General features: G+C 44.3%; 1 protein-coding gene across 1 annotated transcript in view; it reads right to left on the bottom strand.

The window, feature by feature from the left end:
• Nucleotides 1-26,779, bottom strand: part of cdh13 (cadherin 13, H-cadherin (heart)) — a 768,401-nt gene that overhangs the window by 515,424 nt on the left and 226,198 nt on the right. The gene's annotated exons all lie outside the window — the stretch shown is intronic.

The following is a 26,779-nucleotide window of genomic DNA, read 5'->3' as shown; positions in this document are numbered from 1 at the left end:
TAACTAGTTAATGAAAAAGATGCATCTTATCAACAAGTAAAACTACATTAAAAAGGTTTTGGGGGGAGAGGGGTTGAAGGTATTTGAACATATTTATATAAGACTTTGAGCGGAAACAAGTCAACAATTTACCTGCACTATTTTTTTGAATTGCAATGTATAACAGTCAGTAAGTAAGAGAAAACAAACTGTACAAACCTGGTCCTACACAACTGTAGTTTATGAAACAATGCTGTAATTGTACAATACTATACTAGTAAGTTAAAGACTAGGATCAAGTATCCCTCAATCTTCTTTTTAAACAGCAGGCTTTTAAAACTCATCCTTGACATCACCTAACCATGACTGAAACAGTAACAGAAAACAGATCATTCACCAGCTGTACAGAGAAAAGTCAGGTTAACATTCCAAATGTAAGACCCTTCCTCAGAACTAGGGGGGGGTCTTACACATTAAACGTGAACTTGTCTTTTCTCCTTGCAGATGCTGACTGACCTGCTGTGTATTGCCAGTATTTTCTGTTTTTGTTTCAGATTCCCTCATTCCTCTGTTCATTTATTAGTACCACCATTCCCCTCTCCCTTTGTAGATTTGTTTGTTTTCTCATTCCACAACCCCCCCACTGTTCACTTGTCGATTCCCTCAATCCCCTCTCCCCATCACTCATTCAACATTTCGTACTTTCTCTGTTTCTACTGCCTGGTGGGATTGTCAAACTTTAGGAATTCTGCAAATCCTGCCTTTCTAGAGTATGTACATAACAAAAGCAAACATTAGAATTAGTTTGGTCTTAGCAAAAATTCTTTGGCCTGGCTACGGAATCACTTTATCTAGAAATGAAACATCCTTGGATAGAAAATGAATATAGCAAATAAAAAGAGATTCCTATACAAAAGGAAAGATAAAAGAACTTGCACTTGTATACTGCCTTTTATATCCTCAGGACATCCCAAAACACTTCACGGTCAATGAAGCATTTTTGAAGTGCAGTTACTGTTGTAATGTAGGGAAATGCGACATGCAATTTGTGCACAGCAAGGTCCCATAAACAGCAACGAGATAAATGAACAGATAATCTTGTGATGTTGGCTGAGGGATAAAAATTGGGCAGGACACCAGGAGAACTCCCCTGCTCTTCTTCGAGAAGTGCCATGAGGGTCTTTTACATCCACCTGAGGGGGCAGATAGGGCCTTAGTTAAATGTCTCATCTGAAAGATGGCACCTCTGATAGTGTAACACTCCCTCTGACTATGGTGTCAGCCTAGATTATGTGCTTAAACCCTGGAGTAGAATTTGCACTCACAATCTTCTGACTATTTGACAGTAGAACCACCTGTGCTAGTAATGAAGTAGATATTGCTTTCAATGACAAGCTGATTTATTATTTATTTGTCTAATATCTCAAGTAGTGTGAATCTCCCAAGCAAATAGAATGCACCTGTCTATGTATGTTAAAACTGCATTAACATGTTACTTTCAGCCTGTTTGCATTGCAGTTGTTATGCCATTGTATTGTTAACCATGTAAAACATCAGAGGGGCTGGCAGTTTAAAGATACAAAATAATATATGCAGTTGTTAATTGTTAGATGTTGGTAATGACGTGTTATTAAACGTTTCACAACATTGTAATTAGAATCTTTTATTTTAGTGTTAATTATTGCTTACGCACTTGTGCCGTTGTTATATTAAAAGGGAAGGGTTTTTGAAATTGATGTAAATTTATTGCAAAAATCCAAGTACAAAACAAGACTTATAATGGAAAGCTGTTTTGGTATGCACAGATGTTGTTCCTTTAATGTAAGTTCATGCAAACAACTTACTGTACACAGGAAGAGTTAAACTAATGGCATAAAAAGTTTTGCAGCATGTTTATCGAAAACACAATATTGAGAGCACCTGGTAATCTAGATTTTCTAGAAGGAGTCTGTGGTCAGGTGGCCTTTAAAGTCTCGAGTGCAACAACTAGTTTCTTATCAATTGATAATTTTTAAAAGGAATCATTAGCTAATATTCTATCTGTGACACAAATATTGATCTTACTGAAATAGAAAGTTGCTCCCACCCCACTAAAAATATAATGATGAATTCTTAATTTAACATCTATAAAGATATAGAATTGGGATATGTGAAATTAAAAAAGAAAGCCAGTAGTTCTTTTTTTAAAAAAAGAAAGAACTTAAGCAAGTATGTAACAAGAAAGGGCCATTGGATCTATCAAGTCTGCATCAATTTCCTTGTGATGTGTCCACGTAGAGGATTAACATTGCTCTTAACAATTTACCTGATTACTAAGTTTTTGGTTGTTAAAACATACTCATTTCCTTTTCCATCTTTGCAAATGCACTCCTCATCGTGCTCGCATGCTTGATGTTCCAAATGTGTATAAACTTACATTTAAGTACAGTAAATTATATCTTCCATTCCTTAGACCCCACATCTAATTGGTTCAGATCCTTTTGAATGTTATTAATCTCTCTTGTACTCATCACCTGGCCAAATCGCTTGTTGTCATTAGTAAATTTTTGTAACGTTACAGGAAGTACCATCCACCCTTTACGAATAATATAGGATAAGGAAGAACAAATTCTACTTGCATAACTCCACTAGTCACTACCCTCCAGCCAGCACTTTTTAAAATTTATCCTGACTACCTTCTTTCTTTTGCCAAGTCAGTTTTCAATCCAATTAGCTAATTTGCCATCTAGGAAGAGATTTCTTAAATGTGAATGATGGCTTCATGTAAATATGCAATTGAAGCTAGATTGGAAAGGGGATTAAGCCACAGGAAATCTTGGCAAATAAAAATGATTCAGTTATACAAACAGGAAATTATTATAAGTATACACTCTTTGTACAACAGAATGTAAGACCACAGTTGTAAAGAGGCACATTGGGGGGAAATTTTAACCCCCCCCCCCCCCACCACCAGGATGGGCAGGAGAGGGGCGGGGAGAGGGGTTAACTTCTTTAAAATGGGAAACCCAACCCCAACCCACCGCGAACACGCCTACTTCCAGTTTAACTGGGGTGGGTTGTGGGGCGGTCGAGTAACCGGCTCGAGAGGTGGGTCAGTAATTATAATATGTTAATGAGGCCTCAGATTTTAGCAGGATTTAACGACTGCGGGCCGTGTTTCCCAGGGCCCGGGTAACTCGGCAGCTAAAGGGAGGTGAGAACTGTCGGATTCAGCAGCTAAATGCTTTTCCAGCACTGCTTGTGGGCCAGGAGTGCTTCCCCTGGACCCCTACGCTAACCTGCCCGCGATCTGCTGACCCCACCCCGCAATCCGATCTCCTCCTCTCCTCCCATCCCTCCCCACCCCCCCAACCCCCACACCCCTACGAACTCTCGGATTCCCGGCTGCAGCCTTGTAAAGCATGCTGTCCCGCATGCCGGACGGCCAGTCGCCACGTGGGAAACTGGGTACAAAATTCAAATGAGGTCCTGCCATTAAATTCAGAAGGACCTCCACCTTTCCCGGCTGCTTCCTCTTCGCCGTCCCATAAATATTGGGGCCATTAGTTCAAATTTTAACTCAGGGCAGGAATCAGGCCAGCAGGGGCTGAGGCAGGCGGCGAACTGTCCTGACTTCACCATTGTAGCGGCCAGGAAACCCGGAAATATGGGGAACACAGAGGTCACGAAGAAATAGGAGCAGGAGTAGGCCATGCGGCCCCTTGAGCCTGCTCCGCCATTCATAAAATCATGGTTGATCTTTGACCTTAACTCCACTTTCCTGCCCGATCCCCACATCCCTTGATTCCCCACAGAGTCCAAAAATCCATCTATCTCAGCCTTGAATACACTCAATGACTCAGCATCCACAGCCTTCTAGAGTAGAGAATTCCAAAGATTCACAACACTGAGTGAAGAAATTCCTTCTCATCTCACTAAATGGCTGACCCCTTATCCTGAGACTACGTCCCGTAGTTCGGGACTCTTCAGCCAGGGGAAACAACCTCTCAGCATCTACCCTATCAAGCCCCCTCAGAACCTTTTTTGTTTCAATTTGATCACCTCTCATTCTTCTAAACTCCAGAGAATATTGGCCCATTCTACTCAATCTCTCCTCATAGGACAACCCTCTCATTCCAGGAATCAATCTAGTGAACATTCGTTGCATCGCCTCTAAGGCAAGTATATACTTCCTTAGATAGGGAGACCAAAACTGTACACAATACTCCAGGTGTAGTCTCACCAAAGCCCTGTACAATTGTAGTAAGACTTCCTTACTCTTGTACTCCAATCCCCTTGCAATAAAGGTCCTGCCGAACTTAATGGCAGGACCTCAATTGAATTTTTTTTTCTCCATTTCCCAGCCGGCAGCCAGCCAGATTGAGAAGCGGGCGGGAAAGCCTGCTCTGGAAGGCTGCAGCGGTGAGGGGAGAGGAGGGAGGGAGGAAGAGGTTGCGCGTCGGGGAGAGATCGCGGGTGGGGGAGGGAGGGGAGATGAAGAGATTGCAGGTCAGGAACGAGATTGTGAGTCGAGGGGGGCTACAGATTGCTGGGGGGGGGTGTCGGCAGATAGCGGGGGAGGGAGGCCGATTGCAGCAGGTTTGCTTGGGGGGCCGGGGGAAGCACTCCTGCTCGTCCTGGCCCACAAGCAGTGCTGGGAAACCCCGCAGCCGTTAAATATGAAAGTCTGTTAAAATTTGAGGCACGCAGCCTCATTAACATATTTAAATAACTGACCCGCCTCTGGAGAGCAAGCTAGTCACCTGCCCCCCAACCCATCTCCGTTAAAATCGGAAGTGGGCGCATTCAAGGGGATTTTAGAAATTTTAACCTACTTCCCGCCATTGTCCCACTCGTCATGGGGGTTTAAAATTCCCCCCATGTCTGACAATTTTAAAATGCTATGCTTTGACTTCCAAATAGAGAAACAATTTCTCTGTGCTGAAACGAGATTGACTGTTAGCACAACCACTTTAATTATTTGGCTCTGCTAATGTGTGTTAATCCTATGAGACAGGAGGTGCTTAGTGTCAAAACTGTAATTTGCTTTTAGTCACTAAGCATATTAAGACACCAGTGTACTCTAATTGGGTGTTATTGGTGGCAGAAATGCTAATACTGTGATTTTACAACTAACAAATAAATTAAAGTAAAGAAAATGTGTAGTGACATTCCTGTTGCTCCACCATGGCAGCAATGTGAGTTGGTTGGTAGAATTATTGCTGTCCTCTTGCGTTTTAACTGCCTTTCGAATATTATTCTCTGACAGTCGTAGTGCACTCGTGTGCCACTATACCTAGACCCATAAATAGCGTGGAAGGATTCTTGACCAGAGTATAGAATGTGCCAGTACTGAGAAAATAGGCTAAAAAGCAAAATACAGATTTAAGGGGGGGAAAAAAAAAATCAATCTCCTTGGTGGTGTTATGGGTACATTAAAGCTACACTGAAAGAATTGTTTAAAAAAATCACGCTGTTATTTTTAACAAAATGAGTGACTAGATATTCAGAGTGAACACCAAACCAAACTGAAAACCCCAAGCAGTGGAAAACAAGGGACTGAATTCCAAGCAAATTTTAATCTGGCCATTCAGGTTTATTTGTTGGAAACTAATTTGGCCCCAATTTATACCACTGAAATTGATAGCTACTTTGTGTATATACAGAACATATGATTCACTGGGGTATTTCAACTTGCTGTCCAGGCGTAAAACTGGCATTGTGTTTTTCAGAGAGCCCTGCCTGCACTCTCAGGTGGACATAAAAGATCCCATCGCACTATTTCGACGAAGATTAGGGGAGTTATCCCCGGTGCTCTGGCCAATACTTATCCCTCAACTAACACCACTAAAACCGATGTTTGTGGGAGCTTGCTGTGTGCAAATTGGCTGCTGCGTTTCCTACATTACAACAGTGATTACACTTCAAAAAGTACTTTATTGGCTGTAAAATGCTTTGGGACATCCTGTGGTCGTGAAAGACGCTATATAAATGCAAGTCTTTCTTTCCTTCTTTTTGTGGATTGGCCGCCCATTAGAGAATCCATCCAATTGCAATCAATAGGAAAATCAGGTGGTTTGTGTAATAGGAGGTCGATCCACAATGTACGTTTCACACCCAGGCAGCAAGTTAAAAATCTACCCCATTATCTGCTGCTACTGCAATCAAGATGGCATTTTCTATACTCTGCTGTAAGTGCGTTTCTCTTATGGTTGTTGGAGAGCTCGCACTTAGAAAACAATTCCCATATTTCCACAGTTGCTATGTCAGAATGACTTAGTGATATCTTCCTGTGGTTTACAACAGTTCCATCTGACAGAATTTTCATGCCACATCGTGAAATGTGCTATCAAGCCAACCATCTTCATGGAAATAAAGATCATAGTACATGGGAGGGAGCATCATATTCCACAGAAAATATCCAGTGTTCAGACATTTAACTACAGCAGGTTCCAGGGAACAGTCTCTCCCAAATTATGAACCCATCTTTTGCGTTATTGATGGATCTGTTGTGTACTTCCAGCATTTTCAACTTTAATTTCAGACTTCTAGTATTCACAAATTTTTGTTTCATTTAATTACAGCAGTTCTGCTCCCTATTTCAGCCGAGACCCTTTATAGTCATACACTGAAAACATATAAAGTGAGGATGTGGAATAATGGCAGATGTATGGGAATACCTTACAGTACTTTTAGACAATGAGTAGTATCACGTTTATTTTAATTAATTTCATATGCGATTATTTATCTTGATCACTGAGATCATTGTGGTGAACAGGTGCAATACCCAGAAATCTGCGAGCAAGGTCTCCTACCTCTATCGCTAGCTGATGTATATTTTGTTTGCAACGTAATTACACATCCTTGCAATGATCAGCAGGGTGTATAACTTGAATCATACGTGAAGCAAATATATAACGCTGTAGTGGCACACTTATTTGCTGCTGGTCTGGAAGTTTTCTTGTCAGTATTATTATTAAATACAGAATTATTCAATATGAAGATAATTCTGTAATAATCTTTGTATGTAATACAGGTGCAGTAAGGAGCAGCAAAATGATTGCAACTATTTTGAATGTGACAATTCTTTTACAAATTGCTCTTTTCCCAAGTGCTGCTTCCTACCATAAGGTAACATTAGCTACACTTAATTTCCTCCATGCGTGAATTCTGACTCTTTTCAGTTATTATTCTTTACAATATGTCAGTAACAATACAACTCTGAGCAGAATGTGGCAATAATAGACTTCGCAGAATAATTTGAGGCAAACCATTCTGTAATGAAAAGCGCTCCATTCATACACTGACCAATTAATACTATTTTCTGATAACTGTTTAATTTCCAGTTTGATGGATTTATGGAGGTTTTTATTTGACTGATGAGGTGAGCCAATAATAATAATATTTATTTGTGACACTACATAAATGCAAAGTGAGAAGTTTGTCTAATAAATGTATGATTGGGCAGTTTACTGACCTAACTGGTCCAAAGAAATGGATCATGAATAAGAAGATAGCAAGTATGCACCTGTAGTTCCCAACACAACAAATTCCGATCAAAAGCAAGGACCATCACGGAAAGCACTTCTGGATAGGGAAGGAGAGAAAATTAAACATTTCTTTGAAGCCAGTTAGAGAGGAGCATTGGCATAGGTCTGAAGGAAGTAACCTGCTCACACTGGAAATGGTATGTGACACAGTCAGTGCCTAAAAGAGATTAAATGATTTTAAAATGGGGAGGGACTAAATAACTGAAATAGCAGCATGAATGGACCACCTACAATTGGTTCCCATTCAATCATAATTAGTCCAAACCAGAATATTAACATAAATCTATTTTAGAAGCTAATGTAGCTATTCTTTTTTTATTTGTTCTCTTATTTTAAGTACCGATCACTAATGTGACAAGATCATCTTTTATGTAACAGGCCTTGTATTTGCAATTGAATTATTTGTGGATCTTAACAGAGTGCATTAAAAAATGAAAAGAAAATATACAAGTTCTCACAGTGGAATGAAAATACAGATTTAAAATTGCAAAATATTAATATGTAGGGTAAAAATCTGGGAGCAAAATGAACAAGTTTGGAATGTGACTTCAAAGGAGAGCAACATATTTAAAAACAACCAATTGGTGGTCAAGAAATTTCTTTCGAAAGATAGAAAATAAAATGGGAGTTTAGCGTTTATTTTGCGAGACTCCATCCCTGACATAGAACCTCGCTAGACGAAGGTGTAGACCGGAGATAGGGCTGGAACACTATAGAGCTGATTCTTCAACCCACACTCCCATCTAGCAAGGCTCCACACTGCATCAAAGCATCAACAACAACAACTTGCATTTATATAGTGTCTTTAACAGAAAAATGTCCCAAAGCGTTCCCTTGCAAAATTGCCCCTTTTGTGTAGAATTTCTAATTTAGGAACAATTTATTCCACTGCCAAAAGTTTCACTTTAGGTTCTGACACATTGGGCTCGATTTCAAAAGGGCGGTGGGAAGGCAGCTGGCGGGGGGGGGGGGGCAATGGGCGCGCAGCAAACCCGAATAATAAAAACTTACTGTTCCCCACGCAATCGCGACTTAATTGGTGCCCCCTAACCTTGTTTCCAGGTTTGCCATCCAAAAGCTGAGCAGTGGCCAGACTGCGCACCCGCATGACAGGCTGTTAGTTGGAGCGTCTCGATTTAAAGGGCCGTTGCTCCAATGGATTTTGCAGGAGCTAAGAGCAAGTAGACCCAATGGAGCAGCACAGGGGCAAGGCTGCTCCAAGATTCAGCGATGTCTCACTTCAGCTGCTACAGGCCGGGGTGAGAAGGAGGAGGGAACTATTTTACCCGGCTGACAGGAGGAAGTGCCCTGCCTCTGCCACCAAGGAGGCCGGGCTCGAGGTGGCAGAGGAGGTCACCAGCAGGAGCAACATATCCCACACCTGGGTCCAGTGCAGGAAGCATTTCAATGTCCTAACTAGGTCAGCAAAAGCGATTGCACTTACTGATTCTCCTGCATTCCATGTTCCACATCACCCCCCACCCCCCAACTCAATCTGCACTACCAAGACTACTCCATCACATCACTCCTCACACCCGCTTAAGGCTCATCCTCAGCTTACCTTCACTTCCTGAGCACTGCCTCACCTCCCCATTTGTGACCTCACCACTACCACTCACCCCAAACCTGATCCAATGTGATGTTTCTGTCTCATACTTACCCTCTAATGCACCTCTTTCACAGTCAGCCTCACCCAAAGCAATGCATTCATTGGCTGACCACTTCACCATCCCTCACTCACACATCTGTACTGTCTCCCCTTCTAGGAGAAGGGTGCACAAAATGCACGGGAGAAGGCGAGGACTGGAGGGAGGCCACAACAAAATAATGGTCCTCACAGACGCAGAGGAAGAGGCCCAGCAGATCAGCCGCACCCTCGAGTGCCTGTCCATCGGGGACGCCACAAACTTCTGGTGACACAACTTTAATATTCATCTTACACAACATGAATTGATGTTAACAGGTAAGTGCGGGAATGTCTGCGATGGAGAGAAGGCGATCCTCCGTTGAGCTTCAAGCACAGCTCACAAATGAGTCCATTCAGGCTCTGACAACAGCTGTTCGGACTCACAATGAACAACGTTCTGCTGCCTTAAACAGGCAGACAGAAACTTTGCAACTGGGCTTCCTAGGCATCATACATGTCTTCCAAACCGTTCTCCAGCAGGGTGGTAGGAGTGATATGGGCCTGGTCCAGGAGAGGGATGATGGCGAAAGGGGACGTGGAAGTGGGGATGCCACTCAAAGCGCTCCCACTTCTCACCCATTGCCCCTCTCTCAACCAGTACCCATGATGCCGCCGCCTCCTCTCCAGGTGGCCGAGTCTGCCCCTGCACAGGTGCAGGTGGAGCAGTCTTTAGAGGGGCCCTCACTGGCTCCAAAACCCGGAGGGCGTAGGCCGAAAGCATCGAAGCAGTCAGGGCATGAACATGGGAAACCTGCCACTACCTCTGCTGCAGGGGATGCACCATGTAGAAGCGTTCGGGAGAGAAAGGCTAAGGGTTTGTGATCACGAAGGGTATGCACGAGGGTGTCTGGCAGACTGTCATGTTTTTCATTTATATTTGTTTTTTGTTAAAGTCACAGTAAATGTTATCATTCTCACCACTACAGCCACTTCTTGCCCATTCTTGACTGGCTTTTGCGATAGCGCCCTTTCATGTGCTTCACCATGAACGGCGACACTTGATGCCACCCAGTGGGTCACTTTACAGTGGGTGTCTGTGTAGTTGCAGGACTGTTTTTTGCAGGGGTGGGGGGTGCTGGTGTTGGCGCTGGTCTTTCCAGGTGGTGTGAGGACTCGATTCTTCTCACTTATGAGAATCGTTCACATATGAGTGACTCCACCTGCTGCTCCTTCTCCACCTCCTGCTCCTTCTCCTCCTCCTTCTCCCTCTCCTGCTCCTTCTCCTCCTCGCGCTCCTTCTCCTCCTCGCGCTCCTTCTCCCCCTCCTGGTCCTTCTCCACAATGTGCTCCTTCTCCTCCTCCTGCTCCGTCTCCGCCTCCTGCTCCTTCTCCCTCCTCCTCAATGTGGATGGCAGATGTGGATGGTGGATGAGGGCATGGGGCCTCATCAACCGGTGCCCCTCTCTGTTATGCAGGACACAATACACTTCTATAATGCGACCCACTCTCGTTGGTGCGTATTGAAGCACTCCCCCAGAACGATCGAGGCATAAAATTGCATCTTTAGCAGCCCTATCGCATGTTCAATTATAGACCTGGTGGCGATATGGCTGTCATTGTATCAACACTGTTGCTCGCTGATGGGGTTCCTCAGAGGTGTCATGAGCCATGTGTTTTTTGTGCAGGGGGTATCCCTTGTCCCCGAGGAGCCAGCCCTTAAGGGTGTTCGGTGCGTGGATGGGGCCCGGCCTGCTGAATTCCCTCAGAATGAAGGAATCGTGGCAGCTGCCAGGGAATCTGGCACACACGTGAAGGAATGTTTTGCGATGGTCACAAACGAGCTGAGCGTTGATGGAGTGATAATCCTTTCTGTTGATGAACAGTCCTGGCTCGTGTGGAGGTGCTCGGATTGCACCCGGTACACGTGGGAAGCCAGCCACAAAATGGAATCCCACTGCCCTCTCCGTCTGGCTGAGGTCGTCCATGGGGAAGTTGACATATTGCAAGGCCATGCAAAACAAGTCGTCGGTGACCTGCCTTATACACTTGTGTGCAGACGACTGAGAGACCCCAGCGATGTCACCAGTGGCACCCTGGAATGATCCAGAGGCGAAGAAGTGGAGGACAGTGGTCACTTTAACAGCGACGGGTAATGAGATGCTGCCCAGCTGGGAGCAGCTCGGCATGAAGGAGGCTGCAGATGTCTGCGGCCACTTGGCGACTTACTCTCAGCCTCCGTATGCACTGCTCCTCAGAGAGGTCTGTAGACCCTCTGATGATGGTAGTGCCTCCTGTGACATCGCTCCCTCTGTTGTTCCCCTCTGTGCTCTTGTGCAGGTGCCTGTGGCACAGCACTGTGTTGTGGAGCTCCAAGTGGCGGAGGTGCACGCCGTGCCTGGCGAGGATGGTGATGTTGCTCATCCTCAGATAGTGGTGAATGCAGCCATTGCGCGCCCCCTATCCTGATGGTGTCAGTTTGAGGGGGTCCGAAAAGTTGGTAAATATGTGCGAACAGAACAATTCTGAGTGGAAACCAAGAATTTTCAGTCTAAGCACAAAGATCTCCCAGACAAAAGTTTGTCTGAGAGAACTGAGTGCCCTGCTGCAATAACTCACCTTTTATCCCCATCTGTCAAACAGGGATTTAAATGTCCAAATGGCTGCCGGCTGAAAGACGATTTGTTCCCCATGACGTATTTCGCACAGGACGGGAAATGTGCTGAGGCAGCGTTGAAATTGCTTGCCTTCATTCTTAATTAGATTTATGTACATTTCAAGTACTTTAATACTTGAATTACTGCTTTAAATATTGTCCTGACAGCTTTAATTGCCGGCGGGACTTCCGGGTTCGGGAACGGTGCAAGCACCCAGATGACTCTGGGTCGTGCGCGTTCTTAGGCATGTTGGAGCCGGGATTTCTGACCACCCCCCCACTATATCCGCACTTTTGTTTCAAAATCAAGCCTAATGCCTTTGTAAGACTGATTTGCAAATCATTTCTGAATCTGATCTGATTCAAGTAGGGACAATTTAGGTTTGAATTTAAACTCAGACAGCAGGTCTGCCTGTTCCATGTGCAATACCGCATTAAGAAATGGCGATCAGAATCCAAATTCATATGTAATCCACTGAACTTTGGACCACAGCCAAGTGACCAAAACTGCCATCAAATTCAATGTTACAAGGAAAAATCTGTTCCCAGTTTGTTTCCGTTTTGGTTTGGATGTCTTGCAATTGAAAATCCTACCATTCCACAGGAAATCCAAGCCTGAACTGATTGAACAGATGTGGATTATCTTGAATTTCTGATCTGAATTTGTACTTGTCACTGATGACAATTATATATTACACACATTATAAGTACTTGTTACTCCTATATGTAGCCCTGTGAAGAGTATTTTCAATGTCAACGGTGTCATGCTTTCCCATCATTGCCTGCGACACATGCAATGGCTGCTATTTTATAATCAGAGTATATCACCCTGTGCAATCTAGCCAGTGGGTTCCCACAAATCACTCAAAATCCTTTCCAAGAAAAAGACATTCATTTGCCTTTTTTTACCCTGAGTAACTGGAATTTCTAAAGGTCCAAAATAAGTGTTGAAACAGAATTTTAAAAATGCGTATTTCACAGTAACATATTTATCCACTAAATTATCTTTTGTGTCTTTTAAAGCGCACATTGTGGAGTTTACTTGAAGGCCTCAGCCTCTCCCAGAAAACCTGGGCTTAGACTGAGATTTTTCCCTGAGATGTGACTTCAGCTTCTGGCACTTCTTACTCAGTAGCTTTTCTTCAACTAATTTTCAAAAGCAAATGGACAAATTTATTGATGCAAAGTTTATATTGAGTTTTTAAAAAATCTGTGTGTACATGATAGAGAAAAATATGACTATGTTCAAATTATAAAGCTGTGGTTTTGTGTTCTATGAACGTTAGCAAGTTTATTAAGCTAATGATGAGATTATGAGAGAGAGGGGTTAGAGAAAGAGGAAAGGGGCTAAAAAAGAGACACTTAATTTAATGTTAGTTCGACTTTCAAAGAAAAAACACACCTGTTGAATATTGAAGTTAACGAATTATCCACCTGTACTTTATTTAGAAAAGATAAATGTTAATTCCTTGTACCTGAGAGAAAGATCCTACTGGCTAACACCTAAAAGACAGAGTGAGAGCAAGAGCATCTTTCCTCATTCTAATTTGATTTCTTTTTTAAAAAACAAACAAGTTGCATTTTCAAAGGAAAGAAAGCCTCTTTGAGGGAAACAGATAGGATGGGAGGGAAATAGGTTGACGGTAAGGTGGGGGTATGTCTGGTCTCTCACCGTCCGCCCTAGGGGGTAGTACTTGGTAAATTATGGGTGATTTGAGCAACAGTGGGGCAAGGGGAAAGGGAGGGTATAGGGGTTAAATCAGTAGTTCAATGGGGAAGAGCAAAGCTGAGTGATTAGATTCAGAGAGTGGTAGGAAGAATAGAGGATAGTGGGAAGCAATAGAGAACCTAATGGGACCGAGGAGTTGCAGTGATGGAAAGAAGCATGAGTGATTGGGGGAAGAGGATGGGAAGGCAGCCAATAAGTACCACAGATTCCCTATGACCCCAACCCAAATGCAGCTTGCAGCCGTTGGTGGTTCTCTCCCCACCACATCATAACATCCACCACCTCCCACCTGAAAGGAAAGAAAAGAAAAACACCTGTGGGGGTCATTTTAACTTTCGGCAATGGTGTAAAATGGGTGATATCGGACCAGCCGTCCATTGTACAATCCCCCCACCCCCCCTCCTGATTTTCAATGGAAAGGAAAATCAGCCAGAGTATATAATGGGTGGCTACTCTGATATTGGCCATTTTACACCCTCACTGAAAGTTAAAATTGCCCCCATCATGAGAAAAGCAAGAAAGAAAGAGAAGAGAGAGACACAGGGCCCGATATTACCATGGCGGCGGGGGGTCGATTGGGCGCATGGGTAACGTGCCCGGTGAAATCAGTCTGCCCCGCGCGCAATCGCAGGCTGATTGGATCCACTTACCTGTTGTTCCGGGTTCCCCACTGCTGATCTGCGCGTCGGGCGGACTGCGCATGCGCAGTAAGGTCTGTCAGCTGGAGGAGCTCTATTTAAAGGGGCAGTCCTCCACTGACTGATGCTGCAAGAAATAGGAAAAATTACAGCATGGAGCAGCCCAGGGGGAAGGCTGCTCCCAGGTTTAATGATGCCTCACTCCAGCTCTTATTGGATGGGGTGAGGAGGAGGGGGAAGACAGAGATCTTCCCCCCCGGTGGGTGGGAGGAAGCGGCCTGCTTCTGCCACCAAGAAGGCCTGGCTCGAGGTGGCAGAGGAGGTCACCTGCACCACCAACATATCGCCCACCTGCATACAGTGCAGGAGGCGCTGCAATAACCTAAGTAGGTCGGCCAAAGTGAGTACACTTACTCATTCCCCTACACTCCGTCTGCCACATCACCGCCCCCACCCCACATCTCCTTCTGCACAGCCAAAACTATTCTGTCACATCACTCCTCACACCCACTCAAACCTCATCCTCATCTTACCTGCACTTACTCACCTCACCAGTTCTCATCCCGCCACTACCACTCAACCCAATCCTCATACAATCTCATGGCTCTATCTCATACTCACCCTCTCATGCATCTCTTTCACAATCAGCCTCACTCAACCTGCCACTACCTGTGCTGCAGCCACAGGGCATGCATCACATATGTGCAGTAGGAAGCGTAAAGCAAACGTGTTGTGAGCATGAAGAGAATGCACAAGGGTGTTTGAGGGTTTGTCATGGTTTTTACTTATATTTAATTTCTGATCAACTCACATTACATATTATATTGGCACCACTACTGCCACATCTTTGCGAATCCTGTCTGGTTTGTGCAATAATGCCCTTTCCTGAGGATCACAATGAAGACCCATAACTGATGCCACCCATTGTATCACTGCAGAGTGGGTGTAGGTGTATTTGCAGGGCTCTTTTGTGCAGACGACTGAGAGACGTCGACGATGTCCCCGGTGGCATCCTGGAAGGATGCAGAGGAGAAGTTGTTGAGGGCAGTGGTGACTTTGACAGCGACAGGTAAGAAGATGGTGCTCGGGCCAGCCGGGAGCAGCTCGGCATGAAGGAGGCTGCAGATGTCCACGACTACATGTCGAGTGACTCTGAGCCTCCGTGTGCACTGCTGCTCAGAGAGGTACAGGAAGCTGAGCCTCGGTCTGTAGACCCTGTGGCGAGGGTAGTGCCCTCTGCGACGCATCTCTCTCTGTGGTTGCCCTCCCTCCTGCTGTGCAGGTGGATGTGTCACAGCACTGTGTTGTGGAGCTCCACGTGTCAGAGGTGGACGGCGAGGCTGGTGATGCTGTTCACCCTCCGAGGAGTTCATGACTGCAGCTACGGCGGCCCCCATCCGGAAGATGTACATCTGAGGGGGTCCGCAAGGTAGGTACATGTCTCTGGACCCCGGGGTAAGTGTGCAAGTTGGTGAATTTTATTGTTAGGAGGAGGGTGGTGGAGGCCAAACTTTGTCCCAAGTGACAGAGTGGCCTCCTGCAATGAGTGAGGGTCTCCCACCCCCCCGCCCCCCAACCTATCAAATGGACCTTTGCAGCTGCCACAGGCTGATGGCTGCAACACATCCATTTGAACTGGGAGTGTTTCCCCCAGTACGGGAAACAGTCCCAATCAGTTGCAAAATCCCATCCCTGCTAAAATGTTATGTTAATCAGGTCTCTAAACGACCTGAAATACCTAAATAAATACCTTAAGTGGCACCCTGCCGGCTTTAATTGCCGGCGGGAGTCCCACATGCGGGGGCTGCGCGCGCATGTCAGCACGTCAGTGGGGAACCCAGAAATGGGGCGGGTTGGAGCCGGGCTCCCGCCCCGCCCTGGAAATCCCCAATTTTCCTAGCCCCCCCCCCGCCACCAACGCACCCGATCGCGGGTGCGAAAATCGAGCCCATAAGCAACAGAGGTGAGGCAGAGAAGGAAAACAGCCACATAATGACATTTGTGATTTGTAAGAGAGACTATATTCCCTGACCTACCATGTTTAACACCATGGGAGACTGACTAGTTAATAATAAAAAGGAAACATCTGATGTATAAAAAAATTCCCATTTACTGCCTGTGACACTGAATAAGACTTTAAAAACTTAGAAATTAGATTTACAAAGGATCCTCTTTCATGTATTTAAATTCCGTTATAATTTAAGCAGCAGTCATAGTATCATAGAAAGTTACGGCACAGAAGGAGGCCATTCGGCCCAACTTATCCGTGCCGACCGAAAAAGAGCTATCCAGCTTAATCCCACTTTCCAGCACTTGGTCCGTAGCCTTGTGGGTTACGGCACTTCAAGTGCACATCCAAGTACCTTTTAAATGAGTTGAGGATTTCTGCCTCTACCACCCTTTCAGGCTGTGAGTTCCAGATCCCCACCACCCTCGGGTGAAAACATTTCTCCTCAACTCCCCTCTAATCCTTCTACCAATTACTTTAAATCTTTGCCCCCTGGTTATTGACCTCTCTGCTAAGGGAAATAGGTCCTCCCTATCCCCGCTATTTAGTCCCATCATAATTTTATATACCTCAATTAAATCTCCCCTCAGCCTCCTTTGTTCCAAAGAAAACAACCCCAGCCTATCCAATCTTTTCTCATAGCTAAAATTCTCCAGCCCTAGAAACATTCTTGTAAATCTCCTCTGTACCCTCTCGAGTGCAATCACATCTTTCCTGTAATGTGGTGACCAGAACTGTACGCAGTACTCAAGCTGTGGCCTAACCAACGTTTTATACAGTTCATAACCTTCCTGCTCTTCTATTCTATGCCTCGGCTAATAAAGATGATGTGGAGATGCCGGTGATGGACTGGGGTGTACAAATGTAAGGAATCTTACAACACCAGGTTATAAAGGAAAGTATCCCGTATGCCTTTTTAACCACCTTATCTACCTGTCCTGCTACCTTCAGGGATCTGTGGACATGCACTCCAAGGTCCTGTTCTTCCTCTACACCTCTCCGTATCCTCCCATTTATTGTGTATTCACTTGCCTTGTTTGCCCTCCCCACCTCACACTTCTTTGGATTGAATTCCATTTGCCACTTTTCTGCCCACTTGACCAGTCCACTGATATCTTCCTGCAGTCTACAGCTTTCCTCCTTACTATCAACCACACGGCCAATTTTTGTATCATCTGCAAACTTCTTGATCAAGCCCCCTATATTCAAGTCAAAATCATTAATATATACCACAAAAATCAAGGGACCTAGTACTGAGACTTGTGGGGAGGATAATCATATAGTGGAAGATACTTAGAAGACACAGTGACCCAATTTATGACTTTGACAATCATTTATTTCTAGAGGCATTGGGTAGTTAGTTAAAACATTGTCCTTTCACCTCTGGGAAATGGATTCAAATCCAGCCCAGACTAATGGGTGAAAGTCTCATGGGGTGCATATTATGGGCATTTGATCAATTGAAAGAGATTATTTTAACCTTGTATAACTCATCTTGGCCAGATTTAGATTACGGTGTGTGCTTCTAGACAGTCTCCATTCAAAATGACCCATTGGAAAAATTTTGGTGAAGAGCAGCAGGAGTTACTGTGGGATATCGGGTTCTAAATTATGAAAAAAAGGCTCACAGAACTAAACGTGTTTGCAGTGGAGAAAAGAAAGTTGAGTGGTGGCATGATCGAAGTCTTTAAAATGCTGAGAGGGAAAGGTAATGTAAGCAGAAGATGTAACAGACTGTATATCACAAATCTAGAAGACTTGAATATTACATTAAAAAGCCCCGAATAACAGTAACTAGAAGAATTCTTCCCTCTCACAGAATACTGGATTCAAAGAACATAACTCCAATAAAAGGAGTTAATGCTATACCTATTCACCTCTTTGAAAAAGAGCAAGATAGATATTAAATCAAGAACAGGTTCAAGTTTACCAGAATAATTATAGCCGGAGTTGATCAAAGATGAACGATAGAACCATATGAGTTTACAGCACAGGAGGCCACCATTTGGCCAATCACGTTTGTCCTGGCTCTTTGCTAGAGCAATTCAAACCTGCCCCGTTCTCTCCCCATGGCCCTGTATCTTCCTCTGCTTCAAATATTTATCCAATTTTCCCTTAAAGGATACAACGGTCTCTGCTTCAACTGCTTCCTATGGCAAAGCATTCTACGCTCAATCAATTCTATGTGAAGAAACTTCTTCTATACTCTCTCCTTACTCCCTGATTGACCAGAGCAATACTTGTTACTGACTCCCCAATCAGAAGAAATAGTCTTTTTCTCTTAACTTCATCAAACCCCTTCACAATTTCAAAAACCTTTATTGAATCTCCCTTTAGCCTTCTCTGCTCCAATGGAAATAGTACTAGCATCTCGAGTCTATCGTCATAATCAAAGTTCCGCCATCCTTGGCATAATCTTGTTAATCCATGCTGTATGTTCTTTATGACTTTAATGTCCTTTCTACAATGGGGTACCCAAAAATGCACACAATACTCACACTGTGGCCTGACCCTATGTTTTATACAAATTTCTTTCTTTACTCTTGTAATGTATGCCCCTATTTATAAAACCCAAAATGCTGTTGGCCATTTTATGGCTTTATCTACCCACACTCTCACTTTCAGGGAATTATATATTGGAACCCTTAGGTTTCTCTGTTTATCCACACCCTTCAGCATCTTTTCATTGAGTGTATGCTCTCAGATTCCTTGATTTTCCCTTCCAAAATATATCATCTCACACTTATCCCCATTAAATTACATCTGCCACCTGTGTCCCCATTTGATAACCTGTCTACGTCTTCCTGATATACTACGTGAAACACAAATGTTTCCTGTCCTGCTGGGATCACATTCATCTGTAAGATGCAACTGGTCAGAGCTGAATAGTATGGGTCACTATATTAATACGCTGGAATTTTATTTAATTACATTTGGGGTCAGGAAGAAATTTGACACAGATTTACTTTTTTGAAAGTTTTCCTTGTGGTTGATCACTTCATTTTGGAAACACAATAGGTTGAGTAGTGACTATAATGTGACTTGCTGTTCATGGCTTGTGAATGGAGTGAATGGAGCTACTAAATGGCCTTTTCTTGTTCCATTAATTTTTATGTTCTCTGTAAGGCTCCTGAGTAAAATTAGTTTGGGTAGTCTCAATCCAGTTCCTACTGGGTCTGAATCAACAGCACAAAATTGCTTTTAATTCATCACTAATTGCCAATCCAATTCAGACAGACAATGACAGTTTATGTGGAAAATGCAAATTGCACTCCATGGAGGTATATTGTTGAAGCAGTGTAATGGCAGCTTTATCCTGCATTTAATTCTTGAGGGAGCACCAGGGCTTAGAGTTTCCTCGAAAGGCATAATCGGCAAGTTACGCCAAAATTTACTCAATTTCGCTGATCGATTATGCCAAAATTCTCAGCCAATTTCATTAGCATATGTCAGAACGTTAAAAACCGGCTTAAACAAATAATAATCAGCGTAAACAATCACGACTCGAGGAAAGCACTGAACTTATGTCATATTCCTTCTTTAAGTCCATCTTTATGTATGAAAATGAAAGTTTGAAGCCATCAAACCATCATTTATGCACATTTGGCACTGCATGTTTAAATCCTGGAAGTTTTTCAATGTTTAATACAACTCATTGTGATGCTATAAAAATGCAATCAAAGATTCAGAAAATACAGTGCAGGTCTCAGTGAGGACAAATAAAATAAACAAAGGCGAGTGGCTCATCTCCCAAAGCCACTGGCTTAAACATCCACTCCCTCCTCCACCAGCATACTGTGGTTGCAATGTGTACTATTTACAGGATGCATTTGCTGCAACTCGCCAACAGCAGCTCTCAAACCTGCGATCTCCCCCTCCTAGAAGAACAAGGGCAGCAGGTGCATAGTAACACCATCACCTCCAAGTTCCCCTCCAAGTCACACACCATCCTGACTTGGACATATCTCGCCGTTCCTTCATTGTCGCTGAGTCAAAATCCTGGAACTCCCTACCTAACAGCATTGTGGGAGCAATTTCACATGGACCGTAGCGGTCCAAGAAGAAGGCCCACCACTAGCTTCTCAGGGGCAACTAGGGATGGGCAATAAATGCCAGCCTTGCCAGTGATACCCAAATCCCGAGGATGAATTAATGAAGAAAATGTAAGCCTTCACAGTAAGTGTAGGCAGGCTATTTAGCTGAGGGAGGCATCACAGTCATGTACAATCTCATTCTCATCCGATGTCCACACTTGCACATTTCTGGCATGGGTTTCTGGGTGACAGTCAGGTGCAAGAACCCTGATTTTTCCTTCGCTGGTCCAGTTGAGCTAAGGTCTATTGTAGCAGATCCATTGCCCGCTCAGCTGAGATCATCTATCTCTCCAGACCCATGCTAAAATCTGCCATCTTTCAGGTTTGTAACACTCAGTGGACAAACTCCATGAACCATTGGGAGTGACCATGTGGCTGATTTTAAAAGCTATTGATTAAGATCACGTTTGACTAATTTAATTGAGTTCTTTGATGAAGTAACAGAGAGGGTTGATGAAGTTAGTGTGGTTGATGTGTATGTGGACTTTCAAAAGGCATTCGATAAAGTGCCACATAATAGACTTGTTAGCAAAATTAAAGCCCATGGAACTAAAGGGACAGTGGCAGTGTGGATATAAATTTGGCTAAAGGACAGAAAGCAGAGAGTAATGGTGAAGTTATTTTTCAGACTGAAAGGAAGTATACAGTGGTGTTCCCCAAGGGTCAGTATTAGGACCACTGCTCTTTTTGATATATATTAATGGCCTGGACTTGGGAATAGAGGGTATAATTTCAAAGTTTGCAGATGACATGAAACTCAGAAATGTAATAAACATTGTGGAGGATAGTAACAGACTTCAGGAGGACGTAGACAGACTGATGAAATGGGAAGATACATGGGCGATGAAATTTAATGTGGAAAAGTGTGAAGTGATACATTTTGGTAGGAAGAATGAGGAAAGGCAATATAAACTAAATGGTACAATTTTAAAGGGGGTGCAGGTACAGAAAGACCTGGGGGGTGTGCATACACAAATCTTTGAAGGCTGTTAAAAAAGCATATGGGATCCTGGGCTTTATTAATAGAGGCATAGAGTACAGAAGTAAGGAAATTATGCTAAACCTATATAAAACACTGGTTAGGCCTCAGCTGGAGCATTGTGTTCAATTCTGGGCACCACGCAAGGCATTAGAGAGGGTGCAGAAGAGATTTACTCGAATGGTGCCAGGGATGAGGGATTTCAGTTATGTGGAGAGGCTGGAGAAGCTGGGGTTGTTCTCCTTAGAACAGAGAAGGTTAAGGGGAGATTTGATAGAGGTGTTCAAAATCATGAAGGGTTTTGACAGAATAAATAAGGAGAAACTGTTTCCAGTGGCAGAAGTGTCGAGAACCAGAGGACACAGATTTAAAGTGACAGGCAATGGAGCCAGAAGGGACGTGAGGAAACATTTTTTTTTACGCAGCGAGTTGTAATGATCTGGAATGCACTGCCTGAAAGGGTGGTGGATACAAAATCAATAGTAACTTACAAAAGAAAATTGGATAAATACTTGAAGGGAAAAAAAATTGCAGGGCTATGGGGAAAGAGCAGGGGAATGAGACTAATTGAATAGCTCTTTCAAAGAGTGGGCACAGACACGATGGGCTAAATGGCCTCTTCCTGTGCTATACCTCCAATGATAAAATATAAGGATGGCAATGCATTTTTGGTACTTGTGAATATTAACCATCTAGTAATACCATGAAGCAGTAGCCAGTTGGGCAGCTACTCCTCCACACTGACCCTGGCTTACAAACACTAGTAGGAAGACGCTTCCGTAGCCTGTGATTGCTTCTTTGCAATATACCCATTAGGCAAAAAATTTTCACCTTGCCCATATGCTCACTGTAGAAAAAATACTGCACCTGATTTTCCTCTCTGTTGGTGCTGTGCAGAATTCGATGAGGATGTAACTAGCAGGGTGGATAAAGGGGAACCAGCAGATATAGTATATTTAGATTTTCAAAAGGCATTCGATAAGGTGCCACATTAATGGTTGTTGCACAAGATAAGGGCTCAAGGGGTTGGGGGTAATATATTAGAGGATTGATTAACGGACAGAAAGTAGAGAGTAGGGATAAACGGGTCATTTTGAGGTTGGCAGGCTATAACTAGTGGGATGCCGCAAGAATAAGTGCTTGGGCCTCAGCTATTTACAATGTATACTAATAACTGAGATGAAGGGACCGAGTGTAATATATCCAAGTTGCTGATGATACAAAGCTAGGTGGGAAAGAAAGCTGTGAGGAGGACACAAAGAGTCTGTAAAGGGATATGGACAGGTTAAGTGAGTGAGCAAGGTGACAGATGGAGTATGATGTCGGAAAATGTGAGGTTATTCACTTTGGTAGGAAGAATAGAAAAACAGAATATTTTCTAAATAATAAGAAACTATTAAATGTTGGTGTTCAGAGGAATTTGGGTGTTCTCATACAACAAGCACAAAAAGTTAGCATGCAGGTACAGCAAGCAATTAGGAAGGCAAATGCTACGTTGGCCTTTATTGCAAGGGGTTTTTTTTTTATTCGTTCACGGGATGTGGGCGTCGCTGGCAAGGCCGGCATTTATTGCCCATCCCTAATTGCCCTCGAGAAGGTGGTGGTGAGCCGCCTTCTTGAACCGCTGCAGTCCGTGTGGTGACGGTTCTCCCACAGTGCTGTTAGGAAGGGAGTTCCAGGATTTTGACCCAGCGACAATGAAGGAACGGCAATATATTTCCAAGTCGGGATGGTGTGTGACTTGGAGGGGAACGTGCAGGTGGTGTTGTTCCCATGCGCCTGCTGCCCTTGTCCTTCTAGGTGGTAGAGGTCGTGGGTTTGGGAGGTGCTGTCGAAGAAGCCTTGGCGAGTTGCTGCAGTGCATCCTGTGGATGGTGCACACTGCAGCCACAGTGCGCCGGTGGTGAAGGGAGTGAATGTTTAGGGTGGTGGATGGGGTGCCAATCAAGCGGGCTGCTTTATCTTGGATGGTGTCGAGCTTCTTGAGTGTTGTTGGATCTGCACTCATCCAGGCAAGTGGAGAGTATTCCATCACACTCCTGACTTGTGCCTTGTAGATGGTGGAAAGGCTTTGGGGAGTCAGGAGGTGAGTCACTCGCCGCAGAATACCCAGCCTCTGACCTGCTCTCGTAGCCACAGTATTTATATGGCTGGTCCAGTTAAGTTTCTGGTCAATGGTGACCCCCAGGATGTTGATGGTGGGGGATTCGGCGATGGTAATGCCGTTGAATGTCAAGGGGAGGTGGTTAGACTCTCTCTTGTTGGAGATGGTCATTGCCTGGCACTTATCTGGCGCGAATGTTACTTGCCACTTATGAGCCCAAGCCTGGATGTTGTCCAGGTCTTGCTGCATGCAGGCTCGGACTGCTTCATTATCTGAGGGGTTGCGAATGGAACTGAACACTGTGCAGTCATCAGCGAACATCCCCATTTCTGACCTTATGATGGAGGGAAGGTCATTGATGAAGCAGCTGAAGATGGTTGGGCCTAGGACACTGCCCTGAGGAACTCCTGCAGCAATGCCCTGGGGCTGAGATGATTGGCCTCCAACAACCACTACCATCTTCCTTTGTGCTAGGTATGACTCCAGCCACTGGAGAGTTTTCCCCCTGATTCCCATTGACTTCAATTTTACTGGAGTAAAGAGTAAGGAAGTCTTATTACATTTGTACAGGGCTTTGGTGAGACCTCACGTGGAGTACCGTGTACAGTTTTGGTCTCCTTATCTAAGGAAGGATATACTTGCCTCGGAGCCGGTGCAACAAAGGTTCACTAGATTGATTCATGGGATGAGAGGGTTGTCCTATGAGGAGAGATTGAGTAGAATAGGCCTATATTTTCTGGAGTTTAGAAGAATGAGAGATGATCTAATTGAAACATATAAGGTTCTGAGGGGGCTTGACAGGATAGATGCTGAGAGGCTGTTTCCCCTGGCTGGAGAGTCTAGAGCTAGGGGGCATAGTCGCAGGATAACAGGTCAGCCATTTAAGACTGAGATGTGGAGGAATTTCTTCACTCAGAGGGTTGCGAATCTTTGAAATTCTCCGCCCCAGAGAACTGTTGATGCAGAGTCGTTGAGTATATTCAAGGCTGAGATAGATAGATCTTTGGACTCTAGGAGAATCAAGAGATATGGGGATCTGGCGGGAAAGCGAAGTTGAGGTCGAAGATCAGCCATGATCTTATTGAATGTCGGAGCAGGCTCGAGGGGCCATATGGCCTACTCCTGCTCCTATATCTTATGTTCTTATCATTATTGATTCTTGGATGTGGATGAACTGTGTTTGGCTCTTGGCAATGGGACTGCCACAGGCCACACCTTCCCCACCACTGTTGTATATTCCTATAGGGAGGTGGGCCAGGGTTCCTGGGTCATATTTCTCCCACCTGCACTGTTCTGCCACAGTAATTTCTGGGGTTGCAGCAGAAAGACCCTTACGTCCCTGGATGGAGGGAGGGGGTCTTAGTAGTGACCTCCTCTCCTCCATTTTGCATCATTATTTCACCTGCTGATGGCCTCAGTCTTGGCCGAAACTGGCAAAATAATAGACTCAATCATTAGGGACAAAGCTGAGGAGTATCTACGTGAAAATAACCTGGTGATAGTCAACAGGATTTTTGAAGGGACATCTCCTGCATGACCAACCTCCTTGACTATTATAGGCTTTTCAACATCTACTTGAGGAAGTGACTTACCAAGTAGATGTTGAAAAGCCTATAATAGCCTAGAAATTGGTTATGGCCTATGGCCTGTCCCCAGGAGCATGACCAATGGCATGCAGACACTGTGCGCCTCAACCGGAAGACCCGCGGCCGACCCAAAATTGGGCTTCATTTGCATTATTTGGTGAGATGCCGGCGTCTGTCACACCCCCACAGGCAACTCGCTCATTTGACACTGTGTTGAGCATTGGACAGCTTGCCTCGTCAGCAGCGGACCCAAGGCAAAGGCTGGGGGGGATGGAGTGGAAACAGGTGGCGAGGGGGGTGCAATCGCGAGTACTGAGAGAGTTTAGGGGAGCACTCCTGCTCCTCCTGGATCCACAGGAATGTTTATTTTTAAAACTTACCTTTTGTTGGCAGTCGTTGCTTAGCCCTCAGCAACCACTTAAGAATCAAATTCAGTAGAGAGGGCCTTAAAACAGGCCTTGAGCCCCCTATTTACATATGTAAGGGGCCTAATGCCTGATTTACGCAGCCACCAAGGACACCTGAAAAAGGACTAGACATAATATCGGGTCAAGCGTCTTTCAGGCAGCCCTGGGGTGCAGGACATTGCTCCCTGAAATTGGCCCTTGTTGCACCGTTTTGTGTCTGTATAAGGGGCGTAATGAGATCCAATTTCTCCAAGACTTCCAGAAAGCCTTTAATAAAGTTCCACATAAAACTACACAGTTTAAGAGATTGGAGTGGCCCGGCCATCGGTGCTGGGGACCCTACTCTTTCAGATCTCCATTAAAGATCTGGATTCAGAAACACAAAGTAAGTTGGTTAAATTTGCAGATGATACTAAAAGTGGGCTGGGGTCTATAGAGCCTGGCAAAGGAACTAAAGAATTACAGAAGGACCTAGACAATATTTGCAGTAGAATTATAGTAGATGACATTAAATACAATAATTGCAAGATCTTACACATCGGAAGACAAAATGGAGGACACACGTTTAATGAATAGTGTTGAACTAGCTTGGGAAGTGATGTGGGAGTGATTGTGTATGGTCAATGCTGAATGCACTGTCACTACAGTGCAGCAATTAACAAAATATCATGCTCCACTGCCAAATCAACAGATTGTTCACAGGCTCAATTATGCCCTTAATTTTATCTGATCTTTAATTCTTTTACTTCCTAACCCTGCTCTGTGCTTTTATTTAAATGATTAGATTGTCTTTCTCTCAGCTCTTGCTACAATCCCAATCACAGAACTGCTGCTGCTGTACACTAAAACTGTAAGGCACTCCCTCACAGGCTCCATCCATCGCCTCATGAAAATAACTCCTATACATGCAAAACAAGCCCCCTAATTATCTTATCTGCGCATATCAGTCCTTGGAACAACCTACCACATTTATTATAATTGTTGATAGGTCTAATTGAAGTGTCTGCCTTCCTGCTGAGCTGTACCCAGCGGCAAAGCTGGAAGTTTCACTAGGTCCCTGCCATTAATCATAGTAAATATAATATGGTCCCCCCCAAGGTCCTAATGCTAGCTGAATTTAGCCACAATGAAACATTAGTGGCAGCCTATCACCTATTTCACCATTTATATGGCAAATAACTCAGCAAATTAAACTTAGACACTTGGTGCTATGATGGTGCAAACGATGGAATGTTGGGACTTCACCCATTATCCCCCATAATGTCAATCTCTTGATTATGGCCACCAAGCACTGAGCAGAGCCTAGGAACTTGCTTACAGGTAGAGGAAGAAAATTGGCATGAGAATCATTGCGTGGCCAGTCCCTGCATCACACAGCAACCGAAATACAATAAGAAGTGGCCTGGAAGCAGGTTAACCCCTTCCAACCCTCTCAGCTGCAGTTGG

This window comes from Heptranchias perlo, chromosome 16 (genome assembly GCF_035084215.1).
Source record: "Heptranchias perlo isolate sHepPer1 chromosome 16, sHepPer1.hap1, whole genome shotgun sequence".
Taxonomy (NCBI): domain Eukaryota; kingdom Metazoa; phylum Chordata; class Chondrichthyes; order Hexanchiformes; family Hexanchidae; genus Heptranchias; species Heptranchias perlo.
Note: the sequence above shows the minus strand (reverse complement) of the source record. Positions and strands in the feature narration are given on the sequence as shown.